The sequence below is a fragment of the Salvia splendens genome, chromosome 5, assembly GCF_004379255.2.
Source record: "Salvia splendens isolate huo1 chromosome 5, SspV2, whole genome shotgun sequence".
Taxonomy (NCBI): domain Eukaryota; kingdom Viridiplantae; phylum Streptophyta; class Magnoliopsida; order Lamiales; family Lamiaceae; genus Salvia; species Salvia splendens.
In genome coordinates, this window is record NC_056036.1 from 37,429,923 (window position 1) to 37,443,950 (window position 14,028).

The 14,028-nt window shown below is 37.0% G+C and overlaps 1 long non-coding RNA gene across 1 annotated transcript; it reads right to left on the reverse strand.

Moving 5' to 3' along the window:
* Positions 1-11,062: 11,062 nt before the first annotated feature.
* LOC121802211 lies at positions 11,063-13,742 on the reverse strand. Its single transcript, XR_006050749.1, has 3 exons — positions 13,308-13,742; positions 11,660-11,719; positions 11,063-11,125 (listed from the first exon to the last, which is right to left on the reverse strand). It is a non-coding gene; the product is annotated as an uncharacterized LOC121802211 (long non-coding RNA).
* Between the last annotated feature and the right edge of the window lie 286 nt (positions 13,743-14,028).

Sequence of the window (14,028 nt, forward strand, 5' to 3'; positions counted from 1 at the left end):
TCAATCTGATGTTCCCAATGCCCTTTACATTGCACACTTGATCATTTCCTAGCATCACTGATCCTTCCCAAGCTGATAATTCTTGGAACCAAGATTTGTGTGAGCAAATGTGGAAGGAGCACCCTGAATCCATGATCCAGCATTCTTCAATCTTGGCCCCTGAGTGGATATTCAAAGCTTCATTATCTTCAACATCCTGAGCCAGATCAGCAGTCTCTATGTTCCCAGCCTTTTCTTGCTCTTGTTTCCTCTTCCAAGCAAAACAATGCTTCTTTAAATGGCCCGGTTTCTTACAGTAGTGACAGCTTCTCTTCTCCTTCCATACTCCACCTTCTTCCTTCTTCTGGAACTTCTTCTTGGAACCCCTTTTATTCTGATTATTTTCACATGCAGACTCTCAGCTACTGGATCAGTTTGTTTGTTATTAGCCTTCTGCGATTCCTTCATCTTCAATGCAGAATGAATCTCTTCATAGGTGACCTTGGTTTCTCTTCCAAGAAGCACTGCATCCTTGAAGTGCTCATAACTTTTAGGCAGGGAATTGAGCAACATCAATGCCTTATCCTCATCTTTAATGACCTCATCGATATTCTCAAGATCATCTATGCATTTCCCAAACTCCTCGAGCTGTTCAGAAATGCTCTTCCCATCTGAAAACTTGAAAGCAAGAAGCCTTTGCTTCAAATGTAACCGGTTCGCCAGAGACTTGGTCATGTACAATGACTCAAGTTTCCCCCATACTCCTGCAGCCGTCTCCTCCTTGGAAACTTCCCTTAGCACCCTGTCCGTGAGGTTCAAGATCAGGGTGCTATAAGCCTTATACTGCATATCTTGAAGCCTTTGCTTCTCCTTTTCATCAGTATCAGGTTTGCCTTCTTTAGCGTCACCTTCATTCTTCAAGATATCCCATAGGCCTTGCTGCATCAAGATGGCCTTCATCTTCAGTCTCCACAGCCCAAAATCGTTTCTCCCGGTGAACTTTTCCACCTCGAACTTGGCTGTAGACATTTCTCAAAACGAGCGGTGGGCAATCGCCAAGATCAGCTTATACAACGGAACCTCTAGACACGAACTCACCCAGAAACCAATCAATCGGCAAATCGTGGAAGTCTTCCCACAGACGGCGCCACTTGTTGGGTCGTGATACCGCCGATCTCACACACGCACGAACGAGGAAATAAAGCACGCAAATGATATAACGTGGTTCGGTGATAATCCACCTACGTCCACGGAGAAGATGACCGGAATCTTATTGATGGAACTCTCAATACAAGAACTTCACACTCACAATCTATCACTCTAAGCAAACGCTAGCTAGTGCAAGAATTCTCTTCTAATTGTGTGTGTAATCTGTGTTCTGCGTCTCTCACTACTAAGCTCTATCGAGCTATTTATACAAGATGCAATCAAGAAATAAAATCCAACTAACTCTATTTCTCACAGTTAGTTATAACCGCTGCTCGGCTAAAACCGAACTGCCACTCTTGGTTAGCAACCGAACTGCATTTCTCGGCTATCACCCGAACTGCCTTTCTCGGTTATCAACCGAACTGCCTTTCTCGGCTAGCTCAAAGCCGAGCTTTATTTCTTGATCTCTTCTCGGAGCTGCCGAGGCTCCACCACTCGATCACAACCGGACTCAAAGCCGAGCTTCATTTCCGAGCTCAGAAGCCGAGCTCCAGTAGTTTGCATGGACACACTTTCACATTATTGTCTAATTAGTCTTCCTCGTATAACAAAATTAATCCCATATCTTAATTAGTTTGAAGTAACCAAGCACCCCTCAATTGTCATCTTGTTCAAAACGCTGGCCATGGAGAAAAATAATTCCACTTAGAGAAGAAATTCTATGAAACATGTACATATAACGTGATATCAATTTAATTTGTACTATCAATTAATAATTAATCAAATAAATATCCTTAATTATTGTTTTCGGACATATCCCCAAAGATTCGAAGTGTTCCTTCGATTTGTCTGCGTTGAATTAAACTTTTAATTCTTACGTCAGGTTGTTAAGTGGATTCTTCTCAATAATGACACAACTTATGATTATATACAATAGATTAGAAAGCAAAAACAAATAATTCTAAAGCCGTCCCAAGCGGTCGACAATCTCACATCCTGGCCTCAAACTAATCACTTAACCTAACTATAATTAAGAATCCTAGGAAAATGAAAAAAAAAGACTCGATTTTTACATAATCAGGCTGCAAAAAGTGGTTAATCAAAATAATGAAAACCACATAAATATAATGCATGCATGATTAAGAGAAGATTTTATCAAAGAAGAAAAAAAAGAGAGAAAAACAATTAGGATTAGTTTGAGCCGTAATTTGTTGTTGTTTAACGTTAATCACGGTGGTAATTATTGTAGCGGTAGGGTTGTTGCTAAGATTTCGTGTAAACCGGCGAGTCTGTGCTGAAGATAAATCGATTCGGATAATAGCCGGTTCGTGTCTCGTTGGACCCAGTGGCATTGCTGAGTGAGCGTGGATAGCCGGTTTTCGAGTTCCCGGTTAGTAAGTTTAAGCCGGTTTGCCTCGGTCGCGAGGTCCTCTTGGTGCTTCTTCTTTCGCCAGCGCGACCGCCGGGCCGATTCCCGGTTCGAGATCATCCGCCTGCGCCTCCGTTCCTCGGAGGAGTAAACCGACCGGTTCGTTTCCGAGCTGGATGTTGGACCGGTCTTAGGTTTGGAGTCGAGTAGGGATAAGAGTTGGTGAATTTCGGAAGGAGAAATGGTTTCTTCGAGAACCGGGAGTTGGTAAAGAACCGGGTTTTCAGTAGCCATCATGGTTTTCGATATAAATATTTTTTTTTTGAAAACCGGAGAGAGGAAAGAAGGGGAAAAGGGAAGAAGTGAGGAGAAGGGAATGGGTATTTATGGAGGGGTGGAGGGTGACAAATTGGCCTACAAAATTTTGAACTTTAAAAAAGAAGATGATTTTCACAATAGGAAAAAAGTAGAATAATTAAAGTTGAAATATTTATGAAAAGGGGTTAGGAAAGGAGACCAAGATATGAGTTATAACTTATAAGGTGACTAAGAAAATATTTTTGAAAAGAGGTAAAAGATGGATTACCTTGTTGAGGGAATAATACAATGATATGTGGAAGAGTGGAGTTGTTGGTAACCTCATAAACTAATAAAATATTGGTAACTACATCAATTAAAAAAAAACTAGAGAATATATATACATGTTGGTTTTGTTTTGGTTATGTCCTGCTTGATTTAGTTGTTCTTCGTCCTTGTTCTTGCACATCTTTATTTTTTACTAGATCTATATGTTACTTTTCTCATTTATTTCTAGACGATTTGAACCTTTTAATCTTATAAAAAGAAATAGGAGTAGTTATCTTTTCTTAGTTAATTAAGTGTATTGAGCCATCGAAATACGTATAAGAAGGCAAATACAATTGAGATTGATTGAACACATTATCTGATAATATGCTGAGACTATTGAATTTTTATTCAATTGTGAATATAGGGAACAATGGAAATTTTGATGGTTTGACATAATTTTAATTTACATAAAATTTTGAAAAAAGAATTTATTGAAGTCTATTTTCTTTGAAACATGCATAATATATACTAGTTGTTTGAACTTTGAAGATCCTAATTAATAAATAAGTGTAATGACTTTATAGAACCTTTAACATTATAAGCTACTATTATGATGCCGACACAAGTTTACCACAGTGAAAAAACTATTGAAAATAGTATATTTTGTAGTGGAGTATATGTTATAACATGCACACGTATAATTAATATACTTAGGCATGCATGTGTGTATTGGTGGGGGTTGGAGGGTCAGAGTCGGCTTTATTCAGGTGGGGGCTCTGTGTTTGTGAGAATTAGCTTAATCACTAAGATTCATTTCACAAATCAGAATTATCCAAATATGCAACCACTCTCTTTCTTTTTTCTAATTCAGAGGATAAAAAGCCATGTGGAATACTACTATTGCCATTGCCTTTTATTTTTGTGTTTTAACAAAATATACACTTTTTCTTCCAACTTTTAAGGATTTATTCAACTTAAAACTGCCTATTAATTATATTTGGACTGAAAATCAAAATTTCAGGTATTTTATGAGTATATTTTAATATACACATAAATTATGTTTTGGGAGGCTTCAATACATACTAAGGGATTGTTTAGGAGCGTGTAAAATCGAAAAATATTAAGTGTAGAACATAGATTAAAAAAAAAAGTGGTGTGTTTAGAAACGTATATATAAATAGAATATAAAAGCAAAATACTGATGAGAACGACAAAGGCACGTTGATAATAAAACAAAAGTTAAAGTAACGTGGTATTTAATTTCACATGTAAGTTAGGTCTTTTTCAAACAAATATGCATATTTGTTACTCCTATTACTTAATTATTATCAATAGTACCCTATAAAAATTTTAAGTTTTAAGGATAAAAAAAGTGAGACGCATTCATTTGCGTTGGAAAAATTTAAATAATAACAATAACTTAGGACGCAAAAGAAAGTATTCCTAAATTAAGGATCTTTTAGTTTTTTAATACGTTTTCATTTGCATCATCTAATTTTAGCTGAGACACCAACAATAAAGATGTTTTTTAAAATGTTGGTGGTATATTTAGAAACACAAATTGTCGTCCTTAATTGTATCAAAAAAATATTTTTAACTGTTTTTTTTAATATTGTAGTGGTATTCTAATATGATTAGATACTTCAGAAATGGAAGACCTCTAGCTAATTACTCACATTGTTGATATTAGTACAATATTCTTAGATACTCCTTAAGAAACGAAAGACCTATAGCCAATTACTCACATGCTTTTTAAATAGATGATCCGAATTCTAGATCTATCAAGTTGAGAGAGTATATTAGAGCATCCACTACGCGTCCCGCGCGCGGCTCGCGTTCCGTCCCGGAGGGACGGTTCCGCCGCGGGACGCGTTGCAACGTTCGTCCCGTCCCGTAGCCCGTAGCCGCGAGACAAGGGACGCGCCGTCCCGTCACGCGCCCGGGCGACGTGTCGCGCCCCCGATGCATGCGTGACGCCCACTCGCTGGCCCGCGAGTGGGCGTCTTCACGGATGATGCATTAATTCATTTTTTTTTAAATTCAAATTTTAATAATTTTTTTTTATTTTTTAAACGTGCATAATCTTGCACAACATGATTGTCCAAGACGAAGGACCCGGGGCGGGAAATTGGTTCGACCCCGAATCCCCCGGAAGCTCAACCGCAAGTAGTCCGCCGCGAAGTGGAGCGCATCCGTCAATACAAAAACAATTGTCTATTCGGGCAAGGACACGCGACTCTAGCGCCCACGCCCAACTCCAAGAGGATCTAATTGAGCACATTTGGGAAAACTTTGGCGGAGAAAATTAAATTATATCATTTTTATTTTTTTAGGATTTTAATTATGTCCATTTTCTATTTTTTTGAATTTTAATGTTGTTTTAATTTTAATAAAGTGTGTTTGTTTTAATTGAATTGGGTTGGAAAAAAAATAAAAATGAAATTTAATAAATAGTAATTTAAGGGACGGTTAAGGGACGGAGCGTTGCAGGTTCCGTCCCTTAGTTAAGGATGGAGGAATAAAGTACAGTGTGGCCCTCAAATAGTAGTTTAAGGGACGGTGGGAGGACAGCATAGTGGATGCTCTCACTAATTGATATGTATTTCAGCGTCAATAAATTTATTTTAAATAGATTATCCTGTCCTAAAATTAAACTAAAATTAATCTTTATAGACAAGAGAGGACAATGCTATATGTTTTATCATGTAGTACTAAATATTAGCCGTAAAATATGATGACTAACTTAATTAAGAATTGCTGCCTCCGTCTCTTTTGAAATAGTATCTCATTTTTAGGCACGAAATAGCTATAAATTCATTTACTTATTTAATTCGTTAATTTCTACTGTAATTACTTTCTGTGCTCAATTTAATTAAAATGTTCCATTTTGTATTATACGTATGGCGATTCCAATTTTCGAACTATTGATTTCCACACTTTTTTCCTTATTCATGCACTCGGTTGGTAATTCATCGGTGTTATAATATGGAATTAATGATCATTAATTCCATTACATTTATATAATAAGTAATCATCTTTCATACAAGAAAATATATATACCTAAGAATGAATCTTCTGTCTCACGAAGATTGTCTTTCATCAAGTGCATGCGAAAATAGAATGGTTGAGAGTGTAACTATAATATTTGTAAACTACCATACATAAAAATGCAAATTTATTTTTCAAATTTCATGTCATTAATTAGTATACATATTAAGTCTCAAATGCCCCAAAAAATTCTTCAACTAATAAAAATCCTATGCTTTTGGACGCATCATTAGCCTAGATCCCAATTTCTTGTTTTTTCCTCAGTTAAATGTGCATGTTAATGTCTATCTTTTTGTGCCACGCATTCCAAGAGCATATTCCTCATCAGATTTTCTATTCATTACTATATTCAATAGATCGGCAGTTGGGTTCTGTTGGTTTATTCGCGCTATTAATTTATTACTATATTACAGATATAAGTATATATTTGAATTAATGAAGACAGAGTGGGAGTAACATGCATGCATTCGATCTTTTCACATAGTCTAGGAATGACATTTTTTTATTTTATTTTATTTTATTTTATAGAAAAGTTATGCCGTGTGAATTGTACTAATTAAAGAGATAATTCCAAACCCTAGAAGTATTATATATAAGAGTAGAGTACTATTTTGGTCCTAAATAAATAGCCGGAATACGATTTTGGTTTAGAACATTTACTTTTTGAAAATCGGCTCCTAAACATACGAAATCGTTGTCGGTTTGGTCCTAAACATACGATTCCATCAATTTCTGACGGTCAACCGTGAATTAGCAAAATTTTGACTAGATTAGTAATTAATTAAAACAAAATAAAAAAATTCTAAAATAGAATTTCTCACATCTCTCTTCCTCTCTCGCCGCCGACACCCAATTCATCACTCTCCCTCATCAATTCTAAAGGGGTACCTTTCCTGCAAAATCGACTTCTCCATCTCCACATCCGATTCTCATTCCCACCCCATCAAAATCCAAGAATTCACCTACAAAGACCTCCAATTAGCCACCGCCAACTTCTCCGACTCCAAGCTCCTCGACCGAGTCTACAAGGTCGTAATCCGCTCCGGCCGCCTTGTCGCCATCAAGAAGCCCTCCGCCAACGACCTCGACAATGAGATCAACATCCTCTCCTCCCTCTACAACCCCCCCCCCCCCGGTCAACCTCCTCGGCTTCTCCACTAACTCCCACGTTCGCCGCCTCCTCGGTGAATTCATGAGCAACGCCACTCTGTACGACGTCCTCCACACCAATCCCTGCCCCCCAACCTGGCCCCGCCGCCTCCAATTAGCTCTCCAGACCGCCATAGCTGGATATGGTGAATTCGTCGCCGTTGGTGGTGGATTGGGCGATTCTGCTGATAAGAAAGGGGAAATTCATGAGCGGGTACGATCCTAGGGTTCTGGCGCCCAGGGATGCGAGGGTGAGGAAGATAGTGGCGGCGGTGGCGGCGAAATGCGTGAGGACGTGCAGAGAGAGGAGACTGTCGATGAAGGAGGTGGCGAGGTGTTTGGGTGAGCTGAGCAAGCTGAATTCGTGGAATGGATTATCGAATCCTTGCATTATGGGGGAGGATGTGGAAATTGTTGAAACGCCATTGAAGAATCAATAGCTAGAGTTGGGGGTTCGAAGCAATTTGATGGAATTAATGGCTTATGCCTACAACTAAAAATCTCAAATTTTAGAATTGATGAGGGAGAGTGTTGAATTGGGTGTCGCCGGCGAGAGAAGGGAGAGAGGAAGAGAGATGTGAGAGAAATTTTATTTTAGAATTTTTATGTTATTTTATTTTAATTAATTACTAATCTGGTCAAATTTTGCTAATTCACGGTTGACTGTAAAAAAATTGACGGAATCGTCAAAAAAAGACCAAATCGATAGCGTTTTCGTATGTTTAGGACCAAACCGACAACATTTTCGTATGTTTAAGAGTCGATTTTCAAAAAGTGAATGTTCTGGGCTAAAATCGTAATTCGGTCATTTGTTTAAGACCAAAATAGTACTTTACTCATACAAACGAATAAACATAAAATTTTTCCCACCTAATGGTATTCGAAGCCTTCACTATTTGTTCATCTCTTTTTCATAGAATTTATATGTTTAATATATATGCGTAATTTGTATTTGTGCATGTATGAACTTGTTAGAACCATTTTTAGATCTTGACTATGTATGATCTTTAATTGTATTAAAGCACTCTATAGTAATATAGATAAAAATAAAAGCTCTATCTGCACATTAGTTTTGAAAACGGTGCAAATTACCAAGAAGTATAGGTAATGTAATATAATTATATAAAATATTTTTTCAAAATAACAATAGTAATATATTCCCTTCGTCCCATTAATAAGAGTCATCTTTGTTATTTTAGTTCGTCACACATTAAGAGCCTCTTTTTACTTTTTACAATAAATAGAAGCAGACCATATATTACGCCGAATCATTTAATTAACATATTATTATAAAACTATATAAAAGTGAAACTTATATTCCATTAACTTTTTTCACTATTTTTCTTTATATTTTTTAAAACTTGTGCCAATTCAACTTTGGACTCCTATACTTGGACGAATGGATTATGATACAAAATGTCAAAATGTTAAAAATATAGTTGTGAATTATAATTTCAGAATGGAAGTCCTCGTGGACGAATGCAACTTATTAATAGAACGTTTCCCTGGAGGTTCCAATTATATATCATGTATGTGCACGAGTGTGTAAAATCTCAAAAGAAAGAAATGGACTGTCGCTACTTGATATTTACACAAACAATTTTCAACTATCATTGATATAGTAGCGAATAAATAATTATGGGCTTTTTGTCTGACAAAAGCTATCGAACCCAAACTGAATTAATCTGAGCCCACACAACTTTCTCTCTCGTGATAATTAGGAAACAGTTATAGGCCGACTCTGATGATCTCATCCTCATCTACCTCAAAAGGAAATCTGAAAAAAAAAAAAAATCCAATGCATACGAATTAAAGGAAATTACAAATAATTAAAGGCAATGTATTATACATATTCCAGCAAGATTAATTGATGTAAAATAGTAATTCTATATAATTCGGCCTTTATTTTGTACATTTATTTATGAAATTTACCATACGAATTCTGTCAACTATTTGAAATTTCATTCCCCCTTATTAGTTACTACTATAAATTAAGAATATTTGAGAATATATGGGTATTCTAGCTAATTGCATAAACTTATTTAAGAAAAATAAATTAAGAATATTTGAGAATATATGTGTATTCTAGCTAATTGCATAAACTTATTTAAGAATAATAAATTAAGAATATTTGAGAATATATGTGTATTCTAGCTAATTGTATAAACTTATTTAAGAAAAATAACTGAAAATTTTAGAAGATACTCCCTCCGTCCCGCAAAAATATGCACTCTTTCATTTTTAGTCCGTCACACAAGAATATGTACTTTCCAATTTTGGAAAGTCTTTTCTCTCTAATGAGTTGAGACTCATTCTCAACTAACAATACTTTAATTGTTTTTTTTTTCTCTACCGCTCTCTTACTTTTCCAATTTTACATTAAAACCCGTGTTATGATTGGTATACTGAAGAGCATGTTTCGAGCATGTTGCAGGAATAGAATTGCTTGTATACAATAAACTCTATAATCCACTTTTAACCTAAATCGAGAAGAAGTAATTTTATTGCATTAATGTTTGTTTATGCATTTATAAGATGTTTCTCAAACATTTAAATGTAAAAGAAGCAAGCAAGTCTAATTCTTCTGCATAGTAGACTGGTCGTGAACGATGTTCACAGAAGGTGACGCAGTCGGTTCTTTGTAGAAGAGAAATAGAATTTCACAACCTAGATAGACTTTGGCTACCTATCGTGAAAGGTTGCAGTGTCAATCCACATGTTCCCTTACCTTAGGAAATAAACTACACTAGTGTGGTATAGTACTGAAGGATCTAACATTTGAGATAAGTCTTTCTTGCTATTTATTGAAAGATGAGGTCTCGGTGATTGTTATTTCTTAATCATTGTTGACATAGCATTGAGCATACGATATTGATTATGCACTACTTTGATTTATCAAATGGTGCGGATATTTCGCAATCCAAGAATCCTGATATCTTGGGTAGTGGTGATCAATGTCTAGAGGTGCTAGTATTGTTATTGCAATGAATCGTGTGCTGGGTGAGTCCAGTTTGATAATATTCTCAAGAGGTGTTTGAAAAAGGTTTTATTATTCAGAAACCCGGTCAGTTGGAATTTATTCCAGAATAATAAATAAAATTTTTGAACTAGACAACTTTTGGAAAAAAGATATTAATTAATTAAAGTCAAATAGCAGACTTAAATTAATTAATTGATATTTATATCTTAAACACGGAAAATAATAAATTAAAAAGGTAAAGCCCGGATTACTCGTAATTTGGGATTGGACAGACAGTCAATATTATTATACTATAGTGGATGATAATAATATTCTGTTTGGATTTAAATTAAATTGGGGCTTAATTTAATTAGTAAAAGTCCAACAGGTTTGGTCCAAGTCCAACCTCCATGGATCTCTAATCTGGCACATTATAACTCTATATAAAGGAGACTAGAAAGAGGATTTTAATCAATTTTAATGATTAAATTCGTTCCCCTCTTTGGTGAAATTTTCATTTCTCCAGAACTGAAGTTCTATCTTCTATTGTCACGACCGCATTTTCTAAGGATAGAAAACACGGTTGATCGCGACTAGGGGAGGGTTAAAGAAGCGGGGAAAGAAATAAGGGGAAAATAAAATCGAACATTGGTTGCGAGACATGACTAATCAAGTGCTGATACACAGAAGAAAAGATACTCGATCATGAAAACTCGAGTAATTGTTTGAAAAAAAATTCAAAATATCAGAGTTTTGAACAAAATAGACCTAAGTCTTTTAAGATGCACAACGGAAGCAAATGAACGCGGTTCCATGTATGAAGACATGAACCTCCGAGAGTCAAAATCTGACTGAATTAAATGTCTTGTCTCAATAGCACTTCCTCCACCACTTCGCTGCTCAACCTGCACATTTAGAAATATATGCAGGGCTGAGTACAAAAAGTACTCAGTGAACACATTGCCAAAAATTACACATATACATTTGAAAATGTTGTCAAGCCATCATCACAGTAACACTCGGGGTGTTATTGAAAAGGACCCGAGCTTACTAAACATATTCACATTGGACTGCAGTCCCTTTTTCCTGTACTTAGCCATATCTGATCACATTGTGCCGTTGAGATGGTGTTCTCACACGGTCACCTTCTCTACCCATCATGTCAGAGGTATCCTTATGCCGGGAAGGTGGCCACCTTCCACGGTCACCTGCTCTGCCCAACATGTCAGAGGTAGCTTGTGTACACTAGTCCGAGAGGGGACACCACCCTCACTGGGACCCGAATTCGACTTATATCATCATTCATAATTCACTTGGCCGTAGCCAACAGATAGGCATCATACACAAAACATTTATGGAATGACAACATCATTAAAATCACGAACATGTGTTCTTGTTTTCATAAAATACGATTTGTATTTTATTATAAGAAAGCTCACCTGGAATGTTTAGTTCCCTTAGCTTGAATCATTCGTTCCGACTTTACTTGCGGACGTACCCTTTTGAAAATATCACAATATAATAATACACTAATTAGACTCAAGGACAAAACTACTTAAATTAGAATGCATGCACCCTCATTAAAGTCTTTTATCTCGTTTCTCGATTTTCGCGTATTTTCGATTATTCGACGGCCGCCCAAGGCGTCGCTTGAGACGCCGGTCGGCCGCTTACGCCCATAATTCCTCCGTTGGCTCCTCGTATTTCCCTCCACGATATCGAATTAAAACCCCAAAATTATATAAACGCTTAACCGAATTATCGCAAGTATTTCCCCTCGAAATTACATTTATTTTGAAACTTGGGGTAAATTTATTTGTACATCGAATTATTCCGAGAATTAATTAAATAATTCCCTACAATTAATTCAATTATCAATCAAAGATTTATTTAATTATCGGCCCAAACTAAATATCACCATCCACCTTATTTCTCCAATTCAAAATTTGTGAGTCCAATTCCTTTAAAGAAAAACCAAGGCCCAATCTCTTTTTCTTTAAAAAAAACAAAAAGGCCCAAAAGATAAGTGAATTTCGAAATCGGGCCCTCGTTCAATTACTTACCGCAGCCCCAAATATTAGAAGAATTGAGCTCAAATTATATACTCCACTCCTTAGTTCAAACAAACTAAAAGGCCAGCCCTAAACCATTAAATTCTTTAGCCCAATTTAAAGAAAACTAGCCCAACCATAAAGCCCAATTTAAAAAAAAACTAAGTTAAAAACCTAACTCTTCTTCCTCATCCCTCATTCACCAAAATGCACATCCTCCCCCCCTCTCACACCTTGCTGCCGCCGCCGCCAGCCAGCCTCCCTTCGTGCCGCCGTCGTGCCACCGCCACCTCCGGTGGCGTTCCTTCCTCCCCCTCATCTCTCTTCCTCCCTTCTCTCCCTCTTCCTCTCAAGCCTCATGCCGCCGTCCTCTCTCTCTCTCCCGATCTGCCGCCGTCGCCTCCTTCCTCTCCCCCTCTTTCTTTCTCTCCCTCGGCTCCCTCTTTCTCTCCCGGATCTGCCGCCGCCGCCATTCTCACAGCAGGAGTCGCGGCTGCTCTTCGAGCTGCCGCCGTCAGCAGCTCGCACCAGCCAGCGAGCGCCGTCTCTGTCGCTGCTTCTCGCCGTCGACCACCGCCACAGCCGAGACCCCTCCCCCGCCCCCGACGCCGATTCCCGACAGGTAGGGTGGTCAGAAATTTGTTCGTCTATCTCATCTCTTCTCTTTTGTTTAAACCCCAAAGATTACATTTTTTTTATTAAACTTTGTTAGTTCTAACTATTCAGATTTTAAAGGAATGAAAACATCGGAGCGTTGGTTGTCGATTGTCGGCGACGGAGTGCCGAGCTTGTTGCCGGAAGTCCGGGAGATTCATCTCCTAAGATAAGTATTTCTAACTGCCCTATGTTATTTCTATTATTCAACAGTTTGGGGAAAATAATTGGTTTTAGCATGCTACTTGTAAGTATTGGGTGAATTTTGAAGTCCCTGATGTAATATGTGGTACAGTGGTTACCTAGCATGTTTCTATTCTCATTCCTACTGTAATTTGATGTATATGCATAAAGAAAAAAATGAAAGGAGGCTTGGGGTTACCTTTTTATGTGGGGACGAGGTGTTGTTGGATTAGGGACTTGATTCTACAAGTGTGTGCAAATCTTCCTCCTTGGACTCCTCTGTTAGATGTGGAATTGGAGTGGCAGAGGAAATAGTATGTGGGGTGTGTGAAGGGATTATGTGGGGTTTGTGAAGGGATGATTAGGATATATGATGGTGATGTTTTATGGTGAAAGAAAGTGCATGTACCGATTTATATAAGATGGCAAATGATGTAACTTGCAAGTATTATTGCAAAGAATAATTACCATGTGTCAGAGGATGAAGAATTTTTCCACACTTCATTAATGCAGCCTTCATTATGTCTATTACTCATCAAGGCAGCATTTAATGCTGCCATGACTATGGTTCTTCTCGGATATGCTAGAAAAATAATAATTATTATTATATATATTTTTTATATTAATTATTTGAGTATTTGCTTACTTAATCATTTAATTTGGTGTAGGTATAATTTGTCCAAGTTCGTGGCCCTCCGCGTTGAAGTATCCGTTTTCTTAAAGCATACGACGTATAAATTAAATTTTGTTGGACTTTTGTTGGATGTATGAATCATTAAAATTTTGATTATGGGACTTTATTTGTTTACTTAAATTTATTATATTCATATAGGTGTAATATATATTTACGTGTTCTATTTACTTGCCTAACGTCAAAACAAACAACAACGGAAATCCATCACAGTTTGGATTTAATCGCA